The sequence below is a fragment of the Balaenoptera physalus genome (genome assembly GCF_965194825.1).
Source record: "Balaenoptera physalus genome assembly, chromosome: 3".
Taxonomy (NCBI): domain Eukaryota; kingdom Metazoa; phylum Chordata; class Mammalia; order Artiodactyla; family Balaenopteridae; genus Balaenoptera; species Balaenoptera physalus.
The window spans coordinates 152,732,350-152,747,688 of NC_138890.1; the positions used below are offsets into that span (position 1 = coordinate 152,732,350).

The 15,339-nt window shown below is 39.5% G+C and overlaps 1 long non-coding RNA gene across 1 annotated transcript in view; it reads right to left on the reverse strand.

Moving 5' to 3' along the window:
* LOC309657770 overlaps positions 1–15,339 on the reverse strand; it is a 28,517-nt gene that overhangs the window by 1,108 nt on the left and 12,070 nt on the right. The window lies entirely within an intron of this gene.

Sequence of the window (15,339 nt, forward strand, 5' to 3'; positions counted from 1 at the left end):
TTTAGCAAATCTGACTGCCTGGTGGGTTGTTTATAAGGAGGGCTGACCTGGTCTCTGTGCTTCCAAACTCCTCTGAAGGAAGTGCTGGAGAGGGGCTATGTAATTATGAAGTCTCACTGAATTATCATTGCTTTCAGCCTTTTTTGTTACCTAAAGAGATGAGATACTTTGCTTCATTTGGATAACATGAAGCACATGCTTGTGTCTGCTAAACTTAAGTCTGTGTGTGTGTGTGTGTGTGTGTGTGTGTGTGTGTGTGTGTTTACATTGTTTTGTTTTACCTAAAATTTCCCTCTTGAACATTCCATGAACTCTGTATCAATTCCAGTTTTGTTTTGTTTTGTTTTCCTGGTCAGATCTGCCCATGAATCACTCTCCAACTTGGCTGCCTTGCAAGTAACTGTTCTGGAATGACCAAAATGAAAAGCTTCATTGCTTAGCGAACATGTGGCCTTCCCCATGCCTCTTCTAGCCTGAGGGCCCTGGTGGCTTACAGTGTTCTGTGGGAGTGGGGCTGCAGGGACTTTTCTTCCATAATATACTTTAGCTTATTGCCGCATGTCCCCTGTGACATAGCAACACTAATTAGGCTTTTCCAAGGGATATACCTACAGGAAGCTTTCACACAGGATGCACGTTAGAAGAATCCAGGTGGATGTGTTTCTACAGTTCCTAAAGTCCTCTCATATGTCCATGTTTAATTTGCTAGGATGATCCTTCTTGGGAATCAGTAGACCTTATAAATATAGGTCAAACAATAAGACACCCAGTAGTTTAGAATGGGAAATGATTGCTTTCTGGCAAAACATCACTTTGAGCCCCACAATATTTTTTTTTCCATTAGGCTATGAATTCATTTCTCATTCTCATTTCTGTTTTAAGCTGCCCAATCTTAGACTAGATTTTTTCTCTTTTTCTTATGAATTAAGCTACAGTTGCATTTGATTCCCCTAAAGCATCAACTTCATGTGACACAAGTTCTGTGATCCTAAAAATCTCAGGGGACAGGTTAATTAGTTGATTGGTGCTTATTACTTAGGGGTGATATATTTATGCCCCAGGACTGGGAAAACCTCACTCTGCTCTATGTCATCTCACTTCCAAGTGTTTAATGCTTACAACTAAATTCTTTCTCTCATAGTGATTGTTACCTGCAGAGGACAAAAACCAGATGAAACCTAAAAAGAAATTCATAGGTTTACCTCTTAGCAGCCAAGGAATATGTATCACCCAACCCTATTAAATGACCTGATTTACGATCTGGTAATTCAGGAATTGAGGTTACTCTCTGTCTGTTTGACACAGCATGGCTCTCGGCTGTATCTCACTGTTAGGTCCTAGTCACCTATGTTCTAGAAACAAATTCTTGGACGATAACTCATTTACAAGGACTAGGTCAGTGGTTCATCCTTTATCAAACCATCTGTTGGTAAAAAGGCAGAGCCATTTGTATTTAGATGGAGGCCATGTCCATCCTTTCAGCTGAAACCTCAGGTGATGGGGAGTTATCAGGGAGAGTAGGGTGAGCTGGAGAGGTGTCCCCAAATTTTAGCAGTCATTCAGCGTAAGTGTGAGAGGCAGTGTGACGAGAATGTGGGGAAAGTATATAAAGCATTATTATTATAGCAAACTCGAGGATACACCAAACAAATTCACAAAAGAGGATGACTCTAATCAGAGACAAGAGAAGAGTGGTCTGTGAGTATATAATCCAGTCGTTAAGGATATACATAGAGGGGTTGGGATCAGATAGCAGATTTAAGTTGGAATCTCAATTACTCTGGTCACCAGCTGTTTGAGTTTGGGAAAATTCCTTAACTTTTCTGAGCCTCAGTTTCCTTTCCTAATACAATATAGAGACAATTTTTAGAATAAAAGCAAATGTCCTTAATAAAATTTTGTTAGATTAAATTAGTACAATGTATGTAACCTGTAACAAGGTGTCCAGGTTGTTAGAAGTGGTCAGAAAATGTCAGCTAAATAATACAAAAAATAGTTATATTGTGACTTATAAAATGAACATAGTGTAGAGGTAAGCAGGGGTGATGAGCAATAGAGATGTTGAAGGAGATAGAGTGAAATAATATTGTTTATACTTGGCAATTAGAGCTCCCATGATCAGAAAGGTTATTGATGATGGTAGCTGTTGAATGAAAGAGTAGGAAGGGAAGATGAAGATGGAGAATCTTATAGTGCAATTGGGCCATATTGCTTATGATTAGGGAGAGAGTAGGGTACAAAAAAGAGAAGGCAGAGTACGTAGTAATCACAGTTACTTACAAGATTAAGGAAGTAACATATATGGTGTTTGGCCTAAAAAAAGAAACTCAATAAACTCAATATTTTTCAACTCTTCTCCAAACTTTTAAGACAGAGATTTTTAAGGCATAGAAAGTTATAACCAGGGGCTCCTGCATAATAAGAATCCTGCTAACAGCCTGCCAGCTATGAGGGCAACATCTGTATATCCTTGATGCCTAGCATGGTGCATGATACATAATTCATGCTTAAAAAAGGGAGAATTCTTTCACTTTCTTCCTTATATTTATTCAACAAATGTTCATTTAGCATTGACTGAGTATCTGGAGATATGTTAGGTGAAAGATATGGAAAGATAAGTAGGATGCAGATTTTCCTCTTACACACATCACTCTAGTGGCTGCTGTGTGTTTTGACATACTATTAGCTGGTGTTCACAAGAACTAAGGGGGAGGATTAATTTTGTGTAACACAATTGAAAAATGCTTTCTGGGGGAAATGACATTTTAAATGGGTCTTAGAATTTGACTGGAAATTTTTGAAAGAGAATGCCAAAGATTATTTCAGTAAGAGGGAACTACAAAAACAAGTTCAAAGATGAAAAAAGAAGTTTATTCATTTCATTTATGCTCCCATGTGATTATTTATAAATCATAAGATATTTTCAGATTTATTCGTTATATTGGGAATGTATTGACATTTTGGTCACATTTTCACATTTATATATTTCCGCAGTGATGGAATGTTGAATCAATGTGCTATATAAACTTACAAATATTCTATTTAACTGCACTCCCTATGTGGTTATAAGATTTAATGAAAACTTAGGCTTTCAGGAAAAATAATTACCATGGACTGCATAAGATATATTTGATGGCTTAACACACTGTATTAAACTACTCATCTTTTGTAATGTGAAATAGAAATTTTAAGACAAATCATTAATGATAATTAAGAGAATACTAATTTTAACAAATTCATTATGCATGGTCCTTTATCCCTACACACACACACACACACACACACACACACGCGCGCGCGCGCGCGTGCATACGCACATGCTCACATGCTCACGTGCACACACTTCATAAACACCAAGGGACTATAGAGGGACCTAATCTAGGTTAAAGTGTGAAACATAGGATTTGGGGGTTTGAGACCATAAATATAAACATTTTAAATAATCCATTCTTGGGACTTCCCTGGTGGTCCAGTGGTCAAGAATCTGCCTTCCAGTGCAGGGGATGCGGGTTCAATCCCTGGTCGGGGAACTAAGATCCCACATGCCTTGGGGCAGCTAAGCCCGCGTGCCACAACTACTGAGCCCTCGTGCTCTAGAGCTCGTGGGCCACAACTAGAGAGAAGCCTACAGGCCACAACAAAGAGCCTGCACGCTACAAAAAAAAGGTCCCACATGCCAAAACGAAGATCCCACGTGCCACAACTAAGACCCAACACAGCCAAATAAATAAATAAATATTTTTTAAAAAAATCCATTCTTGCCTGATGTTATTAGGATTCCTATATTATTAGGTGACTAGACCTAATAATGACATGGAAATTGTCACTTGTTTGTGATTTTTTAAGGGGAAAAAAGTTATCATTAAAGTTACTTAACACTAAAGTTATTTATCACTACCCAACTTGCGTAACAAAAACAAAATTGGAATACAAGTGAGGACACACAGGTTTCACCCAGATTTAAAACTTTATTTCCGCATGATATTAGGAGCCACAGTTGCTTTATTTATTTATTTATTTTTAACATCTTTATTGGAGTATAATCGCTTTACAATGGTGTGTTAGTTTCTACTTTATAACAAAGTGAATAACTTATACATATGTTCCCATATCTCTTCCCTCTTGTGTCTCCCTCTCTCCCACCCTCCCTATCCCACCACTCTATGTGGTCACAGAGCACCGAGCTGATCTCCCTGTGCTATGTGGCTGCTTCCCACTAGCTATCTATTTTACGTTTCGTAGTGTATATATGTCCATGCCACTCTCTCACTTTATCCCAGCTTACCCTTCCCCCTCCCCGTATCCTCAAGTCCATTCTCTAGTAGGTCTGTGTCTTTCTTCCCGTCTTGCCCCTAGGTTCCTCATGACTTTTTTTTTTTTTTTTTTTAGATTCCATATATATGTGTTACCATAACGGTATTTGTTTTTCTCTTTCTGACTTCACTTTGTATGACAGATTCTAGGTCCATCCACCGCACTACAAGTAACTCAATTTTGTTTCTTTTTATGGCTGAGTAATATTCCATTGTATATATTTGCCACATCTTCTTTATCCATTAATCTGTTGATGGACACTTAGGTTGCTTACATGTCCTGGCTATTGTAAATAAAGCTGCAATGAACATTTTGGTACATGACTCTTTCTGAATTATGGTTTTCTCAGGGCATATGCCCAGTAGTGGGATTGCTGGGTCGTATGGTAGTTCTATTTTTAGTTTTTTAAGGAACCTCCATACTCTTCTCCATAGTGGCTGTATCAATTTACATTCCCACCAACAGTGCAAGAGGGTTCCCTTTTCTCCACACCCTCTCCAGCATTTATTGTTTGTAGATTCTTTGATGATGGCCATTCTGACTGGTGTGAGGTGATACCTCATTTTAGTTTTGATTTTCATTTCTCTAATGATTAATGATGTTGAACATTCTTTCATGTGTTTGTTGGCAATCTGTATATCTTCTTTGGAGAAATGTCTATTTAGGTCTTCTGCCCATTTTTGGATTGGGTTGTTTGTTTTTTTGATATTGAGCTGCATGAGCTGCTTGCAAATATTGGAGGTTAATCCTGTGTCAGTTGCTTCATTTGCAAATATTTTCTCCCATTCTGAGGGTTGTCTTTTGGTCTTGTTTATGGTTTCCTTTGCTGTGCAAAAGCTTTGAAGTTTCATTAGGTCCCATTTGTTTATTTTTGTTTTTATTTCCATTTCTCTAGGGGGTGGGTCAAAAAGGATCTTGCTGTGGTTTATGTCATAGAGTGTCCTGCCTATGTTTTCCTCTAAGAGTTTAATAGTGTCTGGCCTTACATTTAGGTCTTTAATCCATTTTGAGTTTATTTTTGTGCATGGTGTTAGGGAGTATTCTAATTTCTTTCTTCTACATGTAGTTGTCCAGTTTTCCCAGCACCACTTATTGAAGAGGCTGTCTTTTCTCCACTGTATATGCTTGCCTCATTTATCAAAGATAAGGTGAACATATGTGCGTGGGTTTCTCTCTGGGCTTTCTATCCTGTTCCATTGATCTATATTTCTGTTTTTGTGCCAGTACCATACTGTTTTGATGACTGTAGCTTTGTAGTATAGTCTGAAATTAGGGAGCCTGATCCCTCCAACTCTGTTTTTCTTTCTCAAGCTTGCTTTGGCTATTCGGGGTCTTTTGTGTTTCCATACAAATTGTGAAATTTTTTGTTCTAGTTCTGTGAAAAATGCCAGTGGTGGTTTGATAGGGATTGAATTGAATCTGTAGATTGCTTTGGGTAGTTTAGTCATTTTCACAATGTTGATTCTTCCAATCCAACAACATGGTGTATCTCTCCATCTATTTGTATCATCTTTAATTTCTTTCATCAGTGTCTTATAATTTTCTGCATACAGGTCTTTTGTCTCCATAGGTAGGTTTTTTCCTAGATATCTTATTCTTTTTGTTGCAGTGGTAAATGGGAGTGTTTTCTTAATTTGACTTTCAGATTTTTCATCATTAGTGTATAGGAATGCAAGAGATTTCTGTGCATTAATTTTGTATCCTTCTACTTTACCGAATTCATTGATTGGCTCTACTAGTTTTCTGGTAGCATCTTTAGGATTCTCTATGTATAGTGTCATGTCATCTGCAAACAGTGACAGCTTTACTTCTTCTTTTCCGATTTGGATTCCTTTTATTTTTTTTCTTCTCTGATTGCTGTGGCTAAAACTTCCAAAACTATGTTGAATAATAGTGGTGGGAGTGGGCAACCTTGTCTTGTTCCTGATCTTAGTGGAAATGGTTTCAGTTTTTCACCATTGAGGATGATGTTGACTGTGGGTTTGTCATGTATGGCCTTTATTATGTTGAAGAAAGTTCCCTCTATACCTCCTTTCTGGAGGGTTTTAATCATAAATGGGTGTTGAATTTTGTTGAAAGCTTTCTCTGCATCTATTGAGATAATCATATGGTTTTTATCCTTCAATTTGTTTATATGGTGTATCACATTGATTGATTTGCGTGTATTGAAGAATCCTTGCATTCCTGGGGTAAACCCCACTTGATCATGGTGTATGATCCTTTTAATGTGCTGTTGGATTGTTTGCTAGTATTTTGTTGAGGATTTTTGCATCTATGTTCATCCGTGATATTAGCCTGTAGTTTTCTTTCTTTGTGACATCTTTGTCTGGTTTTGGTATCAGGGTGATGGTGGCCTCGTAGAATGAGTTCGGGAGTGCTCCTCCCTCTGCTATATTTTGGAAGAGTTTGAGAAGGATAGGTGTTAGCTCTTCTCTAAATGTTTCATAGATTTCGCCTGTGAAGCCATCTGGTCCTGGGCTTTTGTTTGTTGGAAGATTTTTAATCACAGTTTCAATTTCAGTGCTTGAGATTGGTCTGTTTATATTTTGTATTTCTTCCTGGTTCAGTCTCAGAATGTTGTGCATTTCTACGAATTTGTCCATTTCTTGCAGGGTGTCCATTTTATTGGCATATAGTTGCTTGTAGTAGTCTCTCATGATCCTTTGTATCTCTGCAGTGTCAGTGGTTACTTCTCCTTTTTCATTTCTAATTCTGTTGATTTGAGTCTTTTCCCTTTTCTTCTTGATAAGTCTGGCTAATGGTTTATCAATTTTGTTTATCTTCTCAAAGAACCAGCTTTTAGTTTTATTGATCTTTGCTATCGTTTCCTTCATTTCTTTTTCATTTATTTCTGATCTGATCTTTATGATTTCTTTCCTTCTGCTAACTTTGGGGTTTTTTGTTCTTCTTTCTCTAATTGCTTTAGGTGTAAGGTTAGGGTGTTTATTTGAGATGTTTCTTGTTTCTTAAGGTAGGATTGTATTGCTATAAACTTCCCTTGTAGAACTGCTTTGCTGCATCCCATAGGTTTTGGTTCATTGTGTTTCCATTGTCATTTGTTTCTCGGTATTTTTTGAGTCCCTCTTTGATTTCTTCAGTGATCTCTTGGTTATTAAGTAGTGTATTGTTTAGCATCCATGTGTTTGTATTTTTTATGGATTTTTTCCTGTAATTGATACCTAGTCTCATAGCGTTGTGGTCGGAAAAGATACTTGATACGATTTCAATTTTCTTAAATTTATCAAGGCTTGATTTGTGACCCAAGGTATGATCTATCCTGGAGAATGTTCCATGAGCACTTGAGAAGAAAGTGTATTCTGTGGTTTCTGGATGGAATGTCCTATAAATATCAATTAAGTCCATCTTGTTTAATATATCATTTAAAGCTTGTGTTTCCTTATTTATTTTCATTTTGGATGATCTGTCCAGTGGTGAAAGTGGGATGTTAAAGTCCCCTACTATGATTGTGTTACTGTTGACTTCCCCTTTTATGGCTGTTAGTATTTGCCTTATGTATTGAGGTGCTCCTATGTTGGGTGCATAAATATTTACAATTGTTATATCTTCTTCTTGGATTATCCCTTGATCATTATGTAGCATCCTTCTTTATCTGTTGTAGTAATCTTTGTTTTCAAGTCTATTTTGTCTGATATGAGAATTGCTACTCCAGCTTTCTTTTGATTTCCATTTGCATGGAATATCTTTTTCCATCCCCTCACTTGCAGTCTGAATGTGTCCCTAGGTCTGCAGTGGGTCTCTTGTAGACAGCATATATACAGGTCTTGTTTTTGTATCCATTTAGCCAGTCTATGTCTTTTGGTTGGAGTATTTAATCCATTTACATTTAAGGTAATTATCCATATGTATGTTCCTATTACCATTTTCTTAATTGTTTTGGGTTTGTTATTGTAGGTCTTTTCCTTCTCTTGTGTTTCCTACCTAAAGTTCCTTTAGCATTTGTTGTAAAGCTGGTTTGGTGGTGCTGAATTCTCTTAACTTTTGCTTGTCTGTAAAGGTTTTAATTTCTCTGTCAAATCTAAATGAGATCCTTGCTGGGTAGAGTAATATTGGTTGTAGGTTTTTCTCCTTCATCACTTTAAATATGTCCTGCCACTCCCTTCTGGCTTGCAGAGCTTCTGCTGAAAGATCAGCTGTTAACCTTATGGGGATTCCCTTGTGTGTTATTTCTTGTTTTTCCCTTGCTGCTTTTAATATATTTTCTTTGTATTTAATTTTTGATAGTTTGATTAATATGTGTCTTGGCATGTTTCACCTTGGATTTATCCTGTATGGGACTCTCTGTGCTTCCTGGACTTAAGTATTTCCTTTCCCATATTTGGGAAGTTTTCAACTGTAATCTCTTCAAATATTTTCTCAGTCCCTTTCTTTTTCTCTTCTTCTGGGACCCCTATAATTAGAATGTTGGTGCGTTTAATGCTGTCCCAGAGGTCTCTGAGACTGTCCTCAATTCTTTTCATTTTTTTTTCTTTATTCTGCTCTGCAGTAGTTATTTCCACTATTTTATCTTCCAGGTCAGTTATCCGTTCTTCTGCCTATGTTATTTTGCTATTGATCCCTTCTAGAGAATTTTTAATTTCATTTATTGTGTTGTTCATCACTGTTCATTTGCTCTTTAGTTCTTCTAGGTCCTTGTTAAATGTTTCTTGTATTTTCTCCATTCTATTTCCAAGATTTTGGATCATCTTTACTATCATTATTCTGATTTTTTTTTCAGGTAGACTGCCTATTTCTTCTTCATTCGTTAGGTCTGGTCGGTTTTTGCCTTTCTCCTTCAACTGCTGTGTGTTTCTCTGTCTTCTCATTTTGCTTAACTTACTGTGTTTGGGGTCTCCTTTTCACAGGCTCCAGGTTTGTAGTTCTCGTTTTTGCTGTCTGTCCTCAGTGGCTAAGGTTCGTTCAGTGGGTTGTATAGGCTTCCTGGTGGAGGTGAGTAGTGCCTGTGTTCTGGTGGATGAGGCTGGATCTTGTCTTTGTGGTGGGCAGGTCCACGTCTGGTCGTGTGTTTTGGGTGTCTGTGGCCTTATTATGATTTTAGGCAATCTCTCTGCTAATGAATGGGGTTGTGTTCCCATCTTGCTAATTGTTTGGCATAGGGTGTCCAGCACTGTAGCTTGCTGGTTGTTGAGTGGAGCTGGGTCTTGGCATTGAGATGGAGATCTCTGAGAGATTTTCACCATTTGATATTACATGGAGCTGGGAGGTCTCTTGTGGACCAGTGTCCTGAACTTGGCTCTCCCACCTCAGAGGCACAGCCCTGACGTCTGGCTGGAGCACCAAGATCCTGTCATCCACATGGCTCAGAATAAAAGGGAGAAAAAAAAGGAAGAAAGAAAAAAGATAAAATAAAATAAAGTAAAATAAAATAATAAATAAAAAATAATTATTAAAAAAATTTTAAAAATAAAAATATAAAAGAAAGAAAGAAGAGAGCAACCAAACCAAAAAACAAATCCACCAATGACAACACATGCTAAAACTATACTTTAAAAAAACCCAAAAAAACGGACAGACAGAACCGTAGGACAAATGGTAAAAGCAAAGGTATACAGACAAAATCACACACAGAAGCATACACATGCACACTCACAAAAAGAGAAAAAGGGAGAAATATATATATATCTTTGCTCCCAAAGTCCACCTCCTCAATTTGGGATGATTCATTGTCTATTCAGGTATTCCACAGATGCAGGTACATCAGGTTGATTGTGGAGGTTTAATCCGCTGCTCTTGAGGCTGCTGGGAGAGATTTGCTTTTCTCTTCTTTGTTCGCACAGCTCCTGGGATTCAGCTTTGGATTTGGCCCCGCCTCTGTATGTAGGTCACCTGAGGGCGTCTGTTCTAAGCTCACACAGGACTGGGTTAAAGGAGCAGTTGATTCGGGGGCTTTGGCTCACTCAGGCCGGGGGAGGGAGAGGTACGGCTGTGGGGCGAGCCTGCGGCGGCAGAGGCCGGCGTGACATTGAAGCAGCCTGAGGCGCGATGTGTGTTCTCCTGGGGAAGTTGTCCCTGGATCACGGTGCCCTGGCAGTGGCGGGCTGCACAGGCTCCCGGGAGGGGAGGTGTGGATAGCGGCCTGCGCTTGCACACAGGCTTCTTGGTGGCGGCAGCAGCAGCCTTAGCGTCTCATGCCCGTCTCTGTGGTCCGCGCTGATAGCCATGGCTCGCGCCCATCTCTGGAGCTCCTTTAAGCAGCGCTCTTAATCCCCTCTCCTTCCGCACCAGGAAACAAAGAGGCAAGAAAAAGTCTCTTGCCTCTTAGGCAGCTCGAGACTTCTTCCCGGACTCCCTCCCAGCTAGCTGTGGCGCACTAGCCCCTTCAAGCTGTGTTCACGCAGCCAACCCCAGTCCTCTCCCTGCTATCCGACCGAAGCCCGAGCCTCAGCTCCCAGCCCCCGCCCGCCCCGGCGGGTGAGCAGACAAGCCTCTCGGGCTGGTGAGTGCTGGTCGGCACCGCTCCTCTGTGCGGTAATCTCTCCGCTTTGCCCTCCGCACCCCTGTGGCTGTGCTCTCCTCCATGGCTCTGCAGCTTCCCCCCTCTGCCACCCGCAGTCTCCACCCGAGAAGGGGCTTCTAGTGTGTGGAAACTTTCCTCCTTCACAGCTCCCTCCCACTGGTGCAGGTCCCATCCCTATTCTTTTTTCTCTGTTATTTCTTTTTTCTTTTGCCCTACCCAGGTACGTGGGGAGTTTCTTGCCTTTTGGGAGGTCTGAGGTCTTCTGCCAGCGTTCAGTATGTGTTCTGTAGGAGTTGTTCCACATGTAGATGTATTTCTGATGTATTTGTGGGGAGGAAGGTGATCGCCACGTCTTATTCTTCTGCTGTCTTGAAGCTCCTTCCATAGTTGCTTTATTTATGAACAGAGAAGACACTCAAGCGTTTTTTGAGGTCAGAGACCTCATTTGTGAATCTAATGAAAGCTAAAGACATTGTTCCTTCCCATAGCCCCTGTATTCTCTTTGCATATGTTTTCATAACATGTTTTTAGCATTTAGGAAGCAAGGATTACTGAGGCAATAATTTTTCAGACTACACAAAGTCCTGTCCCATATTGGTGATTTGACTCTGAACATGTTTTCTTTGAATTTTTACTGTCATTGGTGGATGTTGTGGGGGGTGGAAGGTGGGGTGGGACTGGGGCCTGAGGAATGAACAATGATTCAGTAGTCCCCTGAGATATATAGAATTTCACTATTTTTGGGGAGACGTTAGTTTTAAATAAATCCTATTGTTTATAGACCTGTTCAGTTAAATTATTTTAGCAAACATATATTGTACAACTTTTAGGCTGTGTTTTTTCTCTCAACAGGTTAACTATTTCACCCCACTCTCTTTTTGCTTGCATGGTTTCTGAAGAGAAGTCACATGGAATCCTTATCTTTGTTCCTCTGTACAATGTTTTTCCCCTAGGGCTTCTGTCAGGATTTTTCTTTGTCTTTGATTGTCTCTAGTTTGAAAATGATATGCCTAGGTGTAGTTTTTTTGGCATTCATCCTGTTGTTGTTTTCTGAGCTTCCTGAATCTGTGGTTTTGGTGTCTGACCTTAATTGGGGGGGAATTCTCAGCCATTATTATCTCAAATATTTCTTCTATCCCTTTCTCTCTCTCTTCTCTTTCTGTTATTCCCATTATGTGTATGTTACACCTTTTGTAGTTGTCCCTTAGTCCTTGGATATTCTCTTCTTTTCTTTTTCAGTCTTTGTTCGCTTTCCTTTTCAGTTTGGGAGATTTGTACTGAGATAGCCTCAAGCTCAGAGCTTTTTTCCTCAGCCATGTCTAGTCTACTAGTAAGTCCATCAAAGACATTTTAAATTTCTGTTACAGGGTTGTTGTTTTTTTTTAATCTCTAGCATTTTGTTTTGGTTCTTTCTTAGGGTTTCCTTCTGTCTGCTTCCACTGTTCATCTGCTCTTGCATATTGTCTATTTGACTTAAATACAGTCCTTTGCATATTTAATCATAGTTGTTTAAAATTCCTAGTCTGATCATTCCCACATCTCTGCTGCCATGTCTGGTTCTGATGCTTTCTGTCTTCAAGTTGTGATTTTTGCCTTTTAGCATGCTTTGTAATTTTTTCTTGATAGCCAGACATGATGTACTGAGTTAAAAGGAACTGCTTTGAATAGGCCTTTAGTAATCTGATGGTGAGATTTCTGGGGAGGTGAAGCCTTCTATATAGCCAATGATTAATTCAGTCTTTTAGTAATCATATGCCTCTGGACTGTGAACTTCACAAGTGTTTCCCAGTTTTTTTCTCCCCCCTTAGTTGGAATAGGATGGCTAGAATGGGCTGGAGTTGGGTGTTTCCCCTCCCCAGGTCAGTTAGGCTCAGATAACTCCCCAGGAGGTTAGGCTTTGGTTAACTAGTTTTCCCTGAAGGCAGCCTTGTTAAGAAGAACATAGCACTCTGACTTATTTTACAATGTCTTCTTTACCCTTCCCCTGTTAGAAACCATGAGGGAATTTTTCTCAGATATGTACACTGGGAACCTGGCCGAGCTCCTGGAGGTACATCTCACAGCGTTTTGGGCGCCCCTATGACTGAGTCTCCTTGAAGCTTTGAACTCTCAGACTTGCCCATCCAGTGCCTCCAGCACTTCCTCAATTACAGGTCAGGTTTTCCTTCTCCTGACCTGGCTTCCACCCGTGGCATCTGCTCAGGCGTCTCTCCTCAAGGAAGCCATGACTTCCTGCATTTGCCTGTTGGCCTCTCTGGTCTTAGGGGCAGCAGTTTGTTCTGTGTCTGCCCCTCTTTTAGTATCCAAGAAGAGTTGTTGATTTTTCAGTCTGTTCAGCTTTTCACTTGTTAGGACGGAGTGGTGACATGCAAGCTTCTTATGTGCAGAACTGGAAACCGGAAGTCTGCTTGTTCAACTTCTGGGTACAGGAGATTTCTCCGTGTTCTAGGGATGAAATGGTGAGTGAATGCAGCTGCTTTAAGATCTTCTGAGACATAAAGAACGAGGTAAGGATGGGTGCAGACACAGGTACTTCTGTTGATGCAACAGATATCAGCTTCTCTCCCCACCCCCTACAAATAATCGTAGATTCTCTTGGAAATATCTCAGAACACTTGGACATAACATATTGAAGCATAGAAAACTGTCTTAGGGCTGGGCTGAGGTCAGGATTCTTGTGACAGGGCTGCTCCTTACTGAATATATGACTTTGGGCAGAACTCAGCCTCTCTGAGCCTCACTTTGTTCCTAGGGAACACTGGAATTGTGGTATTGTTCCTTATGCCTGTTTGAGGATCAAATAAAATAACTTGAGTAAAAGCACTTTGAAATCCGTAAGGACCTAAAGAAATGTCAGTTATGACTATATGTTCTGGAAATGGCTTTGTAAATGACAGTAACATTTTTAAATGACCATCTGGTTAAACAAAACCCTGCACTTAATCCTGGATATTTCAATGTAATGTCCAGAGACGTGCTTTGATTTACACATATGCAGAGCTTTGCAGCTGTTTAAATATATCCAATCATATCTCTAACAAGTGGAACTGACTAAAGGCAGAGGTTTTTATGATTAGCAAGTTTACTTAAGGACAGATCATTAAAAAGACCCTTCTCATGCGATCGTTGACCAGTGATGTTCTCACATTCTGTAGTCACTCCTGGTTCTGAAATCGTTTTCATGTTGGGCCACTTTGTTTGTCTGAGCTATTCTGCAAAAATCCCTTCTGACAGTTCAACATCAAAGGAAACAATGTTGTTTCCTTAAACCAAAGGGATGGAGCTGTGGCTGGCCAGCCTTTACAAGTGCCAACAGCATTTCTTTCTAAAGCACCTGCTGTTACACATCAGCCTCAGCCGGCAAAGGACACAGACAATGACAGCAATTTTATTATTATTATTATTCCTTTCCAGTATGTGAAAGCAGAGTAATGAATTTTATACAGACAGCATTAATTTATGGCACGCGGACCAGCACTTGCTTCCTTAACCTCCAGACACATGAATCGTAAATATTACTGTGGAAGCTAAGAGAACACGTAACTGCTATAGAAAGTAATTGACAGACAAAACCAAAAAAAGGACTCAGTTCAGAAAGTATTCACTGTCATAGAGGCCTGGATGTGAAGCAGAAAATGAGACACATACTCGAAAAAAGAAAACTAGTTACAACAGACTTGTTTATCTTTTTATCAGATCCTTCCATCCATTTTCTGTCATTTCCCTAATCTCATTTGATTTCTAAAAATGAAATCTGATTTTTAAGAATTCCACATTCTGTTCATACAGGCAAACCTGGGTCAGCTATGCAGAGTTTACCCCCTGCTCCTCTGTAACATGTGTGCAAATTAAATACTTCCTTTGGTTCTTATTCTGAGGTTCCTGGTGATCATCTATGAACATCCTGCAGTTTTATCCTCAGAAATTTTCAGGTTTTCAATACCAGTCTTTGTCACAGGGCTCTGTTTTCTTCCACACACTATGCTTTATGCAGATAATACTGCATTTATCTCACAAACTTTCTGAGTTAAAATCATCCCCCAAATCAAAGTGCTAGCCATTCCCCAGGTCTCAAATCTTTTATCAATCTGCTCCTGTCTTTATCACTACTCTCTTTGGGGAGCTCAGACCTCCTTCTCACAAAGGGAATTAGATGTCTCTTCATCAAAGCTTTGCTTACTTCCTTGGCTCTTTTTATTATGTTCTAATTCTTTTGTTGGTTTTCCTCCTAAGATAACCTTATGCTTGGAGAATTCTCAAGTCTTCCCTCTTCTATCTCTTCTGTCTTCCTGATTTTAAGTCCTTCTCTCTAAGTTCTCTTTCCAGTCACTGTAAAGAACTGAGTGTTAGAAAAGTTAAAGAATTCCTTCATTTCCACAGACAGAAACAAGGATTAATTTGTCCTTTGGAAACAAAGAATGTGATATTTATTTCTTTTATTTTTACTGGAAAGTTGAAGCAGTAATAAAAGTACTACTGTGAAAAATTTAACATTGTAAGTATTGTTATTACTACCATTATTATAAACGTGGATATGTGTACAGATCCAC